At 51.2% G+C, this 14,188-nt stretch overlaps 1 long non-coding RNA gene across 1 annotated transcript; it reads left to right on the top strand.

Moving 5' to 3' along the window:
• Window positions 1-205: 205 nt before the first annotated feature.
• LOC118569947 lies at window positions 206-13,342 on the top strand. The gene is made up of 3 exons (XR_004943105.1): window positions 206-250; window positions 1,182-1,295; window positions 13,195-13,342. It is a non-coding gene; the product is annotated as an uncharacterized LOC118569947 (long non-coding RNA).
• Window positions 13,343-14,188: the final 846 nt, after the last annotated feature.

The raw sequence follows: 14,188 nt of genomic DNA, 5'->3' as shown, positions 1-14,188 counted from the left end.
CAAAGGAAGCTGTACTCTGCCCTGACCTGTCACCTTCAATATGCAGGGAGTTTGGGGTTGTGTGGGTGTGGGCAGGTAAGTGGATGGTACCAGTCCTGGGGAGGGGAGCTGGGCAGCCAGACTGCAGTCTGGGTATTTTCTAGAAGAATTTTCACTGTGATAGAAGAAAGACCTTCTTTCCTTTTCCTCTTCCCCTCGTGTGCCACAGGACCCAGATCTGCAGGGATGGGATGCTTAACTCTGCGAAGAAGTGAGGCTTCACCTAGTCCCCACCTCTTGCCTCGATCAGTCTCTCCTCCCCTCCCTTCCCCTCCCCCCTTCTTTCCTCTCCCCCCCTCCTCTCCTCTACTCCCCTCCCCTCCCTTCTCCTCCCCTCCCTTCCCTTCCTCCGCCTCCCTCCCCTCTCCCCTCCCCCTCCCGGCCTCCGCCCTCCCCTCTCCTTCCCGCTCCCTCCCTCCCCTCTAACCCTCCTCCCCTCCTCTCCTCTGCCTCTCCTCTCCTCCCTCTCCCCTCTCCCCTCCCCCTCCCTCCCCCTCCTTTTCCCCTCTCCTCCCCCTCCCCTCTCCCGCTCCCTCCCTTCCTCTTTCCCTCCCCTCCCTCCTTCCCTCCCCTCCTCCCCTCCCCCCTCCCCTCCCAGCTCCCCCTCCTCCCCTCCTCCCCCTCCCCTCCCCCCTCCTCCCTCTCCCCTCCCCTCCCCTCTCCCTCCCCCTCTCCTCCGCCTCTTTTGCCCTCCCCTCCCCCTCTTTTCCCTCCCTACCTCCTTCCTCCTCCCCTCCCCCTCCCCCTCCCCCCCGTCCCCCTCCCCTCCTCCCCCTCCCCTCCCTCTCCTCTCCCCCTCCCCCTCCCTCTCCCCTCCCCCCCCTCCCCCCTCCCCTCCCCTCTCCCCCTCCTCCCCTCCCCCTCCTTTCCCCTCCCCCCTCCTCCCCTCCCCCCTCCCCTCCCCTCCCCTCCCCCTCCTTTCCCTCCCCTCCTCCCCTCCCCCTTCCCCCCCTCCCCCCTCCCTCCCCCTCCCCTCCCCCTCCCCTCCCCTCCCCCTCCCTCCCCCCTCCCCCTCCTTTCCCTCCCCCCTCCTCCCCTCCCCCTTCCCCCTCCCCCTCCCTCCCCCTCCCCCCTCTCCCCTTCCCCCCCTCCCCCTCCCCCTCCCTCCCCTCCCCCCCCTCTCATTTCCCCTCTTTCTCCAGGTCTTTTCACCGAAACACGATAGAGGGCAAAGAGAAGTTGACAAAGAAAGGCTCCCGCCCAGGGCCAGTGTCAAAGCCTGCTGTGTGTCTGCAAGTTTGGGCCGGGCGTGAGAGGTAATTAATGGTGACTAGTTGGTAAAAGGGCTATGGAAACAACAGCCAGAGAGGTTAACCCCTCACCAAGAGGAGCAGTCCAGACAGGGGCTGGACAGGAGATGAACCCGCAGAAGAGGCTGCCACCAGTCCCTCTCTCAGGACGCATACCTCCCCATCCCACGCGCCCTCAGGGGCCAAGTCTCTACCACTTTCAGGAATCCCAGTATGGCCCCTAGTATGAGCAGCTGTCTTTGATGTACTCCCACCCAATACCCTGGGCACACCCACAGCCTGGTACCCCATTCTTTGCCACTCTCCCAGACTCTACCCCCATCTTGTTTATGGTGGCCCCTGTTCATACCGCTCGCCCCCCCCCCAGTCTTGGGTGTCCTCCAATGGGAAGAAGGTAGTCTCAGGGTCCTCCCTGCACCTAAGCCCTGCCTAGGGACTGAATTCAGTTCTAATTGTGACTGGTTTCCAATGTCCCCGGTACACCCTGCTCTGTGCCAACGCTACGGGAGAGACAGGGAGCCCTGAGTCCCGAAATGGAAAACCAGGTGTCACACTGCAGAGTTGCTGTGGACAGACCAAGGGTGGGCAGAGGTCTCTCAGTGTTACCAAGTGAGCAGCCATACTGGCTGCCAGGCCGGGCTTCCCACATGGGGTGGCGCAGGCAGGCACGCTACAAGTATTTGTTGTGTTCACCCAACAAGCTCTGGTTTGGACAGGACCCCGGCTTTGCACAGTATGGAAGAGGCTTCTTGTCCAGGAACCGAAAGACTAAACCAGTGAGGGCAAGGAATTGTTAGGAGCAGGTGAGGCCTTCCTGGAGGAGGTGACACTTTGAGTTGGGTTTTGAGGGAAAAGCAGGCATTTCAGAAGTTTAACTATCTGAGTTAACTGGAGATAAAGAAGAGGCAAGGGATTTCTAGAAATTTCTGTCAGGCTGCCTTCCAAGTCCTCCTCTGGGTCTGAGTATAAAGACTGGACGGGTAGGCCAGGATTGCCTTAGGGAACATCCCAAACAGAGAGAGCCCAGGGACATCACTACTCCCTCAGGGGTGAGTTACTTGATGTCTTCCCTGACCACTGCCTCACCTCTGGAGGGTAGGGGGGGGCACAACAATGTGTCGCCAGAGAATTTAAAGACAGGCAGACAGTAGAGGTAGGTCTAGTCATATATTGAGTGCTGGGGTTATTGTTTGTCCCGGGGGCACCAGTCGGGGACAAGCCCAGGGCCACTTGGCTAGACAGAACACAGAGCAGGGTGACACTTTCTCTGATACACACACACACACACACACACACACACACACTCACTCACACACATCTCCAGGAGAGCTGAGAAACTGCATGCTGTGTGACCTTGGTCGTTTGCTGGTCCTCAGCTTCTAGGCAGGATTCCCTAGCTCTGAGTCATGGGGAACTTGTGACAGCTGAGACTGTTCTTTGATACCAAATGTCACATCTTCTAGTGGCCTGTGTCCTTACTGCTCTTGAAGAGGCGACAATTATCTCAAATCTAGCATTGAATGTAATGGTGACACCTGGGGCCCAGCACTGAGCAATGGAGGACACACACACACACACACACACACACACACACACACACACACACCACTGAGCAATGAGGAGACATACACCCGGACCCCAGAAGGCAGGGAACTCCATCTTCTGTCACCTGCTGGGGCCCTTGGATTTGTTTCTGTTTTCCCTCTATCTTTTGGTCTCACTATGTAGCTCAGGCTGGCGTGGAAATCATAATCCTCCTGCCTCGGTTTTTCAAGTACTAGGATTACAGGAATTAGCCATGCACACAGCCAATTGGCTCTTGTCTTTTATGAAGACACTGGTTGGGGACCCCTCACTGTGAGAAGCCCCCACTGCTTCCCCACCCCATAGCAAGTGATGGCAGGCTGAGAGCAGGTTTTGCCTCACTACTTCCAAGCCGCCAGCCTGTTTTCTTATCTGTGACACGGAAGTGGTGGTGCCGGCCTGCCAGGGTTGTAGAGAGAGGTGGGGAGTTGATGGATATGCAATGAACTTCCCGCCTAGAGTGGAGCTCACACACTTCTCACTTCCCTCTCCAGCTCCTCTGCTGACCCCTCTTATTGCACAACCCACTGTGATGTGGCCAGAGTCGTACAGGGCGTACAGGGCGAGGGGATAGATTTACTCCGTGCTCTGGTGAGAGAAGGGGAGCGGAGGGGAGCGGAGGGGGGCGGAGGGGCACATGTTTATAATCCCAGAATTTGGGCGGACAAAGGAGCTAGAGTTTGAGACCATCCTACCTACATATTGCTTTCAAGGCCAGTCTGAGTTACATGAGACCCTGTCACAAAGGAAGGAAACCGAAGGAAGAAAGGGAAGGAGGGAGGGGCAGAGGGATGGAGGGGTGAGAGCGGAGAGAAGGAAGGAGGAAATCAACCGATCACATAACGGACACTGGATGATAGGGCTGGGGATGTGTTAACTTGGTTTCTGCTCTAGTCGTTCCATGAAGCAGCTATGCCACCGATGATCACTGCGTTGGCAGCAACGTGGTGGGTTCCTTCAGGGAAGTTAGGAAAAAGTCAGGGTCCAGTGCCCTCTCCCAGCAAGGATGTAGGTGAGAGCCTGGCCCAATAAGACGCTTCACAATGATAATAAGCTAATGACTGCTCCCCAGAGGGGTTATCCCACCAGCCTCCCAGCTTTCCCACACCCAGAAGTGCAGGGAGGGCTGGGTGTGGGGGAACAGGGAGACCTCCCTTAGCTTCCAGAACCTTCCTGGCCTTGTCCCTACTAGATAAAGGGTAAAGCGATTACTCATAGGATATCTGAGCCAGGAAAACGTCAGACTTGCTCTAAGAGCCTTGGGGTCCTCGGAGGCAGTGGCAGGGGTGAGCGTGGGCAGGCACAGCACCCCCAGTTTTATCTCTTTGCCTTTATTGATGTTTCATTTGGAATGTCACACGAAGAAACTGCTCATTACTAAGGAAGTTTGAAAACCCTGATTGTGGCCAAGTGAGGCCCAGAGCTGGCTGAAGCCAAACAGAAGGCAAACCTAAGCTCCGGTCTTTCTTTCTACCTCTCCAAAAGCTGCCAGGTCACCGGGGGCCCAGCAATGAGCCAGGTGCCTTTGGGATGCTGAGGCTTCTGGACCCAAGAGCTGACAGGCTGGCCGTGGAGTTAGTGTGCACTGGAGCCATTGAGCAGCTAGGCTCCTTGCTCCTTCCCGGAGGCACTCCTCACCCCAAGCAGTTCTCTGTTGAGGCCACAGCTGGTATGACCTATGTCCAGCTCTACGTAGGTGCCCCCTAGTCAGTCAGCCTGTCTACATCTCCCTCCACACCAGTCCATTCACTAGGACCCATGTCCTTCCAGAACACACCTAGATGCATCGGAGAGGCAAGGAAGGGCACACTTAGTCCGTGGGAAGGAGGGGTACCTTCCCCACCTTCTGAGAAAGAGGGCTAAAACATCTAGCTCCTGGTGTGTCTTGGGCACATTACACAGAGAGCTGGGGCATCTGCTGTGCTAAGGAAAACCCTTTAGTTTCTGGATTGCAGGAGAGCCCCCAGGGCACCTAGGAAAGGATCAGAGCAGCCAGAAAGGCACAGGGATAGGGGTAGGGGACTCCAAGGCAGTTTTTTGCCACAGGTAGCTGTGATGGAGGACATCAGCTAGATGCCCACCCTGCCTTGGACCACTCTCTGCTCAGAGGTAGAATGCACAATACTATGCCCATGGCCTGTCTGAGGCCCCTCTTGGCTCAGGTCTTCTTAGCTCTTAGAAGGACCAGGCTAAGGCTCCCACTTAACTTCCAGATGCAAGTGTGACCAACATGGAAAACAGCAGGGACCATCCAAACCCAGTGCCTCCCTCTGGGTGTGTGCACACACAACCACTTTGCATATGCCCCTGGGGCAAGACGTCCATCTTTGCTCTCCAGCACCCTCTAGAGGCTTGGAGAGATGAACTGACAGGTTCCGGGTCAGGTTGAAAGCATGGCGAACTGGTTAAGGATTGAAATTCCAGCCCACGTGGCAGGCCTGTGGACAGTTATGGTAACCAGGACTTTCCCTTTCTCTCCCTCCTCTCTTCCTTTGACTGTCTCCCTCCCTCTTCCTGGCCTGCCTGCTTGTCCCAGGAGTCTTCCTGGGACAACTCTATTGGCTAACTGCCCTTTTGAGATTGTCAGCAGCCTCAGCTTCTAAGAGGCTCCTGAGAAGTGACATCTCCCCATTTCTCATTTCTTATTGGGATACACACTGGGAAGTGGGGGACAAGCCAGAGGAAATGGTCTTCAAATCCCTCATCCCCATGATCCCTTGGGACCTGAGGGGATTTGTGGAAAGCTTCTGGGGGGTACAGGCCACATTCCTGCTCAGCTGGGGGACCAGGAGTGAGCTGTCCAGCCCCTCCTGCAAGGCCCTGCTGTGACCTGAGGCTCTAAAGGGGACAGGGGTAGACACATTGCCTTCTGCCCATTGCTGATGAAAGCCAGGGAGCCACTCACTGCCTTCCACCAATCTTCTATCCCAGTACATCCCTCAGCTGACCATGCTGAAGTCCACAGCACTAATAAACCACATAGCGGGCTGGAGAGATGGCTCAGTGGTTAAGAGCACTGACTGCTCTTCCAGAGGTCCTGAGTTCAATTCCCAGCACCCACATGGCAGCTCACAACTGTCTCTAACTTCAAGATCTGACACCCTCACACAGATATACATGCAGGCAAAATACCAACACAAATTAAATAAAAATGAATAAATTATTTAAAAAATAAACCACATAGCTACACACACACACACACACACACACACACACACACACACACACAAACAACCCCCACCACCCATGACATGGCCCCATAGAAGAGACAGGAGTATTCCCAGAAACCCTGCCAGTCCAGGCAAAATGACCCTAAGGACTCTGTGGACCAGTGGGACTTCTAAGCCCTGTCCTTACACTGCCACTGCCCAGGAAGCCAAAGTCTGAGTGTTACCCTGAAGTCACATGTAATCAGAACCAAGACCTGAGACTGGGCAGATAGCTCAGTTTGTAAAGTACTTGCCTAGCATGCATGAAGCCCTGGGTAATACCATGTGTGGCAAAGCATGTCTGCAGTCCCAGAACTTGAGAGGCAGATAGAGGCTGAAGGACCAGGAGTTCAACAGCATCTTTGGCTATATAGTGAGCCAGTTTGAGGCCCATCTGGGCCCAAACACAAAATCAGTCCCTGTTCCCAGCCTGTGCTGGGATGCCTAGCACCACACTGCCCTCAGTGCCCTCAGCCTAAGCTGACTGCCAGCCCTGCTAGGGTTCCAGTACGTGAACAGAGGGGATAGCGAGGAAGCTGTAGACACTAGGGCACTGGCATTTGGGCTGGCTGCAGAAGATAGAAGTCTATCCAGGAATGACACCCCAGTACCACCCTTTAAAGGTGCTATAAAAGATCACTCAGATCCCAGTGGGCAGGGACACAGAAAAACAGCCCCTTCCGCCAACTGTCTGAACGACAGCCTGAGTTTGTCCACTGCCACCAATCAACAGCAGGAAATGCAGTACAGACTGGAGTCAGACAGGCAGAGACCTCCCAAAGTCCTTTTCTCTGCAGGATTTGTGGGGCGATAGCTGGAGGATGTTTGTCTAGACACTTCTAGGCCAAGATGAGAGGCAAGACACAGACAAATGCAAGGTGGGGACTCTGCCCCCCCCCATAGAGCTGAAATAGGGGCGGGAATGCTTCAGGGTAGGTGAGCAGAGAGCTGACAGCAATCCAGAAGAAGGGTGGGGATCCAATGAGAAGGTTGTTAAGAGAAGCAGCAAGGGTTTGTGGGCAAATACAGAGGACCTTTCCTGGTGGGGAAGGTGAGAAGGACCCTGGGCACCCCCAGCCCCACTCTTATACTACAAGGCTTCCTTGGGGCAGAGCCTGAGGCTTCACTGGAACGTCAGTGTGAACCCAGAGACACTGTTAGAGACAGATGACACTCAGCCAGCGCCAACCTCAGTGTACGGCTGCAAAGGCTGGGCAGGCATCTACAGAGGGGAGAAAGGAGCCGGAAGAACTACTCCAGGGCTGCTCTGGCCCACCTCATTCTGACAAAGGTGGGGATATCACCTTGAACCCAAGTCCACAGGACAGACTTTCCAGGTGCTTCAGATGTGGCAATCACCTAACCATGGAGCCTTCTGGGTCAGCTACAAACCCCATCCTGCATGCTTTGCCTGTTGTCACCCCAAGCCTCTAGAGGGCGCTAGAGAGCAATGCCCCGGGCCTATGCTGATGGCTCTGTGCACAGGCCCTTGGCCCCTGGGAAAGCGCACCATCCAGGCTGGCCTTCTCAGGACAAAAACATGAAGAATGGGTCAGGGCTAAGACAGGAGATTCCTGAGAGGGTCCATGGACTAGAAAGTTACCCTGTACTGTTGGGGACCCCAAAGAGAGATGGGCTTCTGCTAGGGAAAGATTATGTGAGCGTAAAGCCTTCCCTATGGGTCCTATGGGCACAGAAGTAGAGCATTGGTTTGAGCCTCAGGAGTTTCTTCCTGACCTTGGAAGAAAACTTGGCTCCTCCAACCCCGTGTAGAACCAACCTGACCAGAACAAGGATGAGTGAGTGAACAGGAATCACTTCTTGTCTGTCTGTTTCTTGGTTTGCTTTGAGACAGAGTCTCATGTAGTCCAGGCTGACTTTGAACTCATGACCCTCCTGCATCAACCTCCCAAGTGCTAGAATTCTGGGAATGTTTGTTTTTTGCAGGATTGGGGAGGGGACTAAGGCCCCTCATCCACAGCAAGCACTGAGCCACACTCCAGCTCTGTATTCTATGAATGTTCATAATAGTCACGGCAGCTACTGCCTTTAATTGCGTCCCTCCTGGGCAGAAGCAGTCTCTCGTGAGTCAGCATGTGTTGTGTGACAGGATTCCCAGGGAGCGTGAACAAATGTCTACTCCCCTCAGGTAGGAAGCCAACCAACAACAGACCAAAGTATGGATACCACCAAAGGACAACCAGGTGAACCAATGAGATTTATTGGGGTTACTCACAGGAGTATGGGTGAGGGGTTACAGGAGCAGAAATGATTCAAAGACAGCGGCATTGCCAAAGTTCACCCCAGCATATGAGGCTCATGAGAGCTAGAACCCTGGAGCTCACTGCACCATCTTCAGGTAGCTCAACAGGTCTGGGCAGTGTCTCTTCCAAATAGCTTACTTGGTCTAGCCTGTTTCCAGGCAATTCAGCTAGCTGCTCTGTCATTCAGGTAGCTAGTCTGGTCAAAGAATCTTGTAGACAAATCTACTTGTCTAGGTGTGTTTCTTAGCAGCTCTTATTGCTTATATAAAGAAGTGTGGGGAGCCTAATGTAGCTGGTCAGTTTCAGGGCCTTCTGGAGTCTATGGAGTTGGTTGCTTCCTCAATCTTAACAAGCTGCCATGCAGGAGAGAAAGTTTAGCCTCTTTTTAGAACAAACACCCTGAGGCTTAACTAGGGAACTGTCCTGCAAGGCGGTGTACATCAAATCAGAGGAAGTAGGTACATAATATCATGATAACCCTGGGAGGTAGGAGACAGTTGTAAGCCAAAGGCTAAGACCGTGAAAGTAACTTGTCTAAGGTCACGGGTCGAAGAAGCACCATACAGGTCTTTCTGGCTCCAAAGGTAGCATTCTTAGCCGCCATGGCTCTGATAAAGAATGAACCATTGGGCTGCAGCTCAGCACTTGTCTGGTGGGAGTGAGCTCCTAGATTTGGTCCTCAGTACCTCAGACAACCAAACCACCAACAAATCAGATATTCCTTTCTGTGCTGGAAGAAGCAAACAGACATCAGAACTTTAGTTGAATTTTTTCAGAGTTTCTAGTTAGAGTGCACAGGGCCTCAAACCCCATCACACACACCCCAGAACCAGAAAATGTCACTCAAGTGGTCTACCAGGGTTCACACAGCTTCTGTTTTGGGTTGGTTGGTTGGTTTGGTTTGGGGGGTTTGTTTGTTTGTTTGTTTGTTTTGGTTTTTTGAGACAGGGGTTCTCTGTGTAGCTTTGGAGCCTTTCCTGGATCTCACTCTGTAGCCCAGGCTGGCCTCGAACTCACAGAGATCCACCTGCCTCTGCCTCCTAAGTGCTGGGATTAAAAGCAAGTGCCACCACCGCCTGGCTCACAACATCTAACAAATGGTTGGGGATGGGGATAGCCCAGGGGCTGAAAAGAGGGCTCAGTGGTTAAGAGCACTGGTTGCTCTTCCAGAGGATCCGGATTCAGTTCCCAGCACCCACTTGGTGGCTCACAACTGTCTGAAACTGCAATTCCAGGGGAAGAAACACCCCCTTCATGCTTCCTTGGGCATCAGGCATACATGGCGGTGCACAGATATCCGTGCAGGCAAAATACCCATATACATATAAACAAATCTTTTTAAAAATATTCCATCCTCTGGTGGTCAGAAAAATCAATCATGTTCCTGTTGATCCTATCTATAGTATAACTGTCCCTTTGTTGGTTGACAAGTTAACAACTTTTGAATCACTAAATGGGCATTGGTCAGCTAGCAATATTTAAGCAGTAACTCTTGCCTTCAAGGGTACATCCTAAGATTCCAGTAGATGTTGAAATCCAGCAGATGCAAGGAGCTTCCTACTTGTGAGTGCCTATAATAAGCTTCGTTTAGAAATTAGGCTGAGCCGGGTGGTGGTAGCACATGCCTTTAATCCCAGCACTTGGGAGGCAGAGGCAGGCAGATCTCTGTGAGTTCAAGGCCAGCCTGGTCTACAAAGCGAGTTCCAGGAAAGGCACAAAAGCTACACAGAGAAACCCTGTCTCAGAAAAAAAAAAAAAAAAAAAAGGAAGAAAGACATTAGGCTGAGTGTGATGGGAGACAGCTCAGTCAGGAACACAATTGCTAAGTTATAGTTAGACTCCATATAAAAAGCTGACTGTCAGGGGCTCAGCAGTTAAGAGCATAGGCTGCTCTTCCAGAGGACCCCGGTTCAATTCCCAGCACCCCCAGCACCGTCACGACAGTCTGTAACTCCAGCTCCAGAAGATCCCACATCCTCACAGCAACATACATGCAGGCAAGACATCAATGCACAGGAAAAACCAGAAGACAGGAAAAACCCTGAGGCCTAATGGCCAGTAGGAAACCTTGTCTCAAAAAAAAAAAAAAAAAAAAAACAAGATTAGGACTAGGGAGGTGGCTCAGAATTCAGATTCTTCCCAAAACGCATGTAAAACTCCCAGCACAATGACAGATGTCTATAACCCCAGGGCTGGGGAGGGGTGCAGACCTCGGAAATCCATTGGCCAGACAGCCTAGCTGAATTAATGAGCTCCAGGTTCAGTGAGAGACCCTGTCTCAAAACATAAAGCAAGAGAGAAGTCAAGGAAGACAGCCAATGCCTGCTTCTGACCTCCACATGCACATATGCACACCTGAACATACAACACATACACACATACATACATACATACATACATGTGACACACATACCACATACATACCACACACACACCATACACATATACATACACATCACATACCACATAATACACACACCCAAAAAAAATTTTTTTTTAAATTGGTGTTTTCATACCTTTAATCCCAGCACTCAGGAGGCAGAGGCAGGTGGATCTCTGTGAGTTCCAGGACAGCCAGGACTATTACACGGAGAAACCCTGTCTTGGGAAAAAAAAAAAAAAAACCAACAACAAATATATATTGCTTTCAAAACACACACACAAATAAACTGGAGTAAGAACTCACCAATAGCTAGCAATAAAATTGAACAATTACATGCTGGTGTGCTGTGATGAAAGCCAAGTTCTCTGCCCACCCTCCCTGTGCAGTGCTAACCCCTCTGACTGTGGCACTGTGAAGTGAGGACCATGCCTAGGAGATGAGATAAAGAACGTTGAATGCCGTAGATACTCCACCATGGTGCTAGGCTGCTATTGGCCGTCTACTACAAGGAGGGTCTTTGAGCTGTGATGAGAACAGCTGACTGAAAGTGAGATGTAGACTCTCAGATAACTGTGCACCACAGCACATGGAGTCACCACCAGATGACCCCCCACTGGCTGACACTCATGTCCGTCACTCTCCGTGTCCTCCATTCACCTTTGCCTCCGTCTGGTCTCGCCGTGCTCAAATGAGCTGGGAATAGATCTAAACCTTGTTTTCCTCTTTTAGTGGCTCAACAATGTTGGGGGGACTCATAAAGTTATGAGTCCCCAGTGTGTGCTCATGACTAATTTCAGCACTTGGGAGGCCGAGGCAGGAGGATCAGGAGTTCAAGGATAGTGTTGGCTACATAGAGTATAGCCAGCTATACGTGACCCTGTTTCAAAAAGACTTAGGGCTCCACATGGAGAGATCCCTAGTCCATGAGGTGACGTGTTTATAGCACGTGGCTGTGGTGACGTGAGTTCAGTCCCTGAGATCCACATGGTGAGAGGAGAGGACCAACCTTCAAAAGTGTCTTCTGAGCTCTGGTTGTACGCACTGTGGCAAGCATCCCCCCACACAAAATAAATAAAATTTAATGAAAAAATAATAAATAAATATAAAATAAAGTGCCTGCTGGCATAGTGTGAGCATCATACATGCTTGGGCTGTAGACAATGTCACGTCAGCTTGTTGGGGTGCCACACAGTGTCCTTTTCCTCCCAACTCCTAGGACCCAGGCCTAGAACTGCCTGTTCTCAGCTCTCCCACCCCCACCCTGTGCTAGGACCACAGGTGTTTACCATACCCAGCTTCATTTTTCTGAGAATGAAGGCACCCTCTGTGACTTGAATGGCTGGCTTCGAACCACAGACAGAATCAATCAGTCTCACAGGCAAAGTTACCAGCCATGAGTCCTCCATGCCTAGGCCAGAGAAATCAACTTGGCTGAAAACATTTTTTTATCTTTACCTCTTATTGTGACTTGACCTCAGACTTAGTGTACACCAAACAAGGAAATCAATCTCACAATTTGGTGCCACACCTTGTTTAAGACAAAAAAAAAAAAAAAAAAACGTTCTATTATTACCTGCTCCGTTTACTCAGTCTCCCCAGTCACATGGCTTGGCACTAGACAACTTTTGGTGATTTCCACATTCTGTTTAGTTCCCAGGGCTGACAAAGCCTTGGTATCATGGAGGACTGGTAATTGGTCTTTGTTTCTGGTTCTTTAGGAGTTTTTCAAGAAGGCTGGCCTGAAAATATGTAGTTTGTGTGTGTGTGTGTGTGTGTGTGTGTGTGTGTGTGTGTGTGTGTGTGTGCATGTGCCTGTGCTATTGCACACTTGTGGAGGTCAGAGGACAACTTTTGGTAGTCAAATCTCTCCTTCTACAATGTGGGACCCAGGGATGGAAGTCAGGTCATCCTCAGGCTTGGCAGCACGTGCATTTCCTACTGAGCCATCTCACCAGCCTAGGACTGTTTCAGAGTTTTGGTTGTTTGTTAGAGGATTTCATTATGTAGCCCCTTGCTGGCCTGGAACTAATTATATAGATGGTGTTAGCCTCAAACTCACAGAGATCCACCTGCCTCTGCCTCCCTCCTGCTGGGACTAAAGGCGTGCACCACCACACCCAGCTTCTTGGACTGTTTCCTACTGCTGTAAGATTCTGAAGGCCACCCATTTGCTCATTTGTTTGCTCATTGATTCCTTAATACAGTGAAATGTGTGCTGATCCCAACCAGCACCTGTGCTGGAGATGGAGCTCTCCCCGATGATGCAAGCCCAGAGCATAGCTGGTTCAGTTTTCAGTACAATTATGTTGAGCTAGTAATAGTCAAATTCTCTAATAATAGAGTAAAGACTTCCAGGAAAACATGGCAGTTTGAACACCTGTGTCAGCTTCCCTTTCATCCTGAAACCGTGCTAAAGCAAAGCTGAAGGCTTTCTTAACCTTGTTTCATTTGGTTTGGGTTTGTAGGTGGAAGGGGAGGGGCCTCCTCAGAGCGTGGAGCTGGCCTGGGGAATTCACAACCAAGCAGCCTACATACAGCCTGTAGTCCTGCAGGTCTAAAGCGGGCAATCCCAGCTCTTCTGAAAGTAAGAGTCAAGAGAATAAACAGTGCTGGCACGGAGTCCTGTAACTCTTTTCTATTTATTTATTTAGTGTGTGTGTGTGTGTGTGTGTGTGTGTGTGTGTGTGTGTGTGCACATGCATGTGCATGCATTCTCATAAGTCATGGTCTCACTGTGTAGCCAGGCTGGCCTGGAACTCACTGTGTAGGCCAGGCTGGCCTCAAACCCAGAGATCCGTTAGTCTCTGCCTCCCGAGTGCTGGGATTAAAGGCCCCGCCATGCCTGGCTTTTTTTTTTTTTTTCCTTAACATGGCTGGAGAGACAGCTCTGTGTTTAAGAGCCTGTGCAGAGGACCTGATTTCGGTTCCTAGCACTCACACTAGACAGCTTGAAACCAACTATAACTCCAGCTTCAAGGGATCTGACATTCCCTGGCCTCAGAAGGCTGCACTCAGATACATATACCCTGGCACAGACACACATACATACATACATACACATAATCAAAAATAAAAAATAAAAAACATTTTTTAAATAAAACCTAAATGGTTGAGGAGAATAGTGAGGGATCAAAATACATCAAGTCTTTCGGTGGTGGCGCACACCTTTAATCCCAGCACTTGGGAAGAAGCAGGCAGATCTCTGTGAGTTCAAGGCCAGCCTGGTCTATAGAATTAGTTCCAGGACAACCAGGGCTACATGAACAAACCCTGTCTGGAAAAACCACAACAGCAACAACAACAAACAAACAAAATAAAGTTTAAAAAAAGGTAAGTCTTATAGGGCCACTGTGAAATTCAATACTTAGTTTGAAGTATGGCAAGTAGAATTCTAAGACAGTCCCACAAAATCTACCCCAGTAGCACCCCTTTTGATAAGTTCAGGACTTGTCGTTCTCA

Source organism: Onychomys torridus, chromosome 18, assembly GCF_903995425.1.
Source record: "Onychomys torridus chromosome 18, mOncTor1.1, whole genome shotgun sequence".
NCBI lineage: Eukaryota > Metazoa > Chordata > Mammalia > Rodentia > Cricetidae > Onychomys > Onychomys torridus.
The sequence above is the reverse complement of the archived record's forward strand: the minus strand, read 5'-3'. Positions and strand labels throughout refer to the sequence as shown.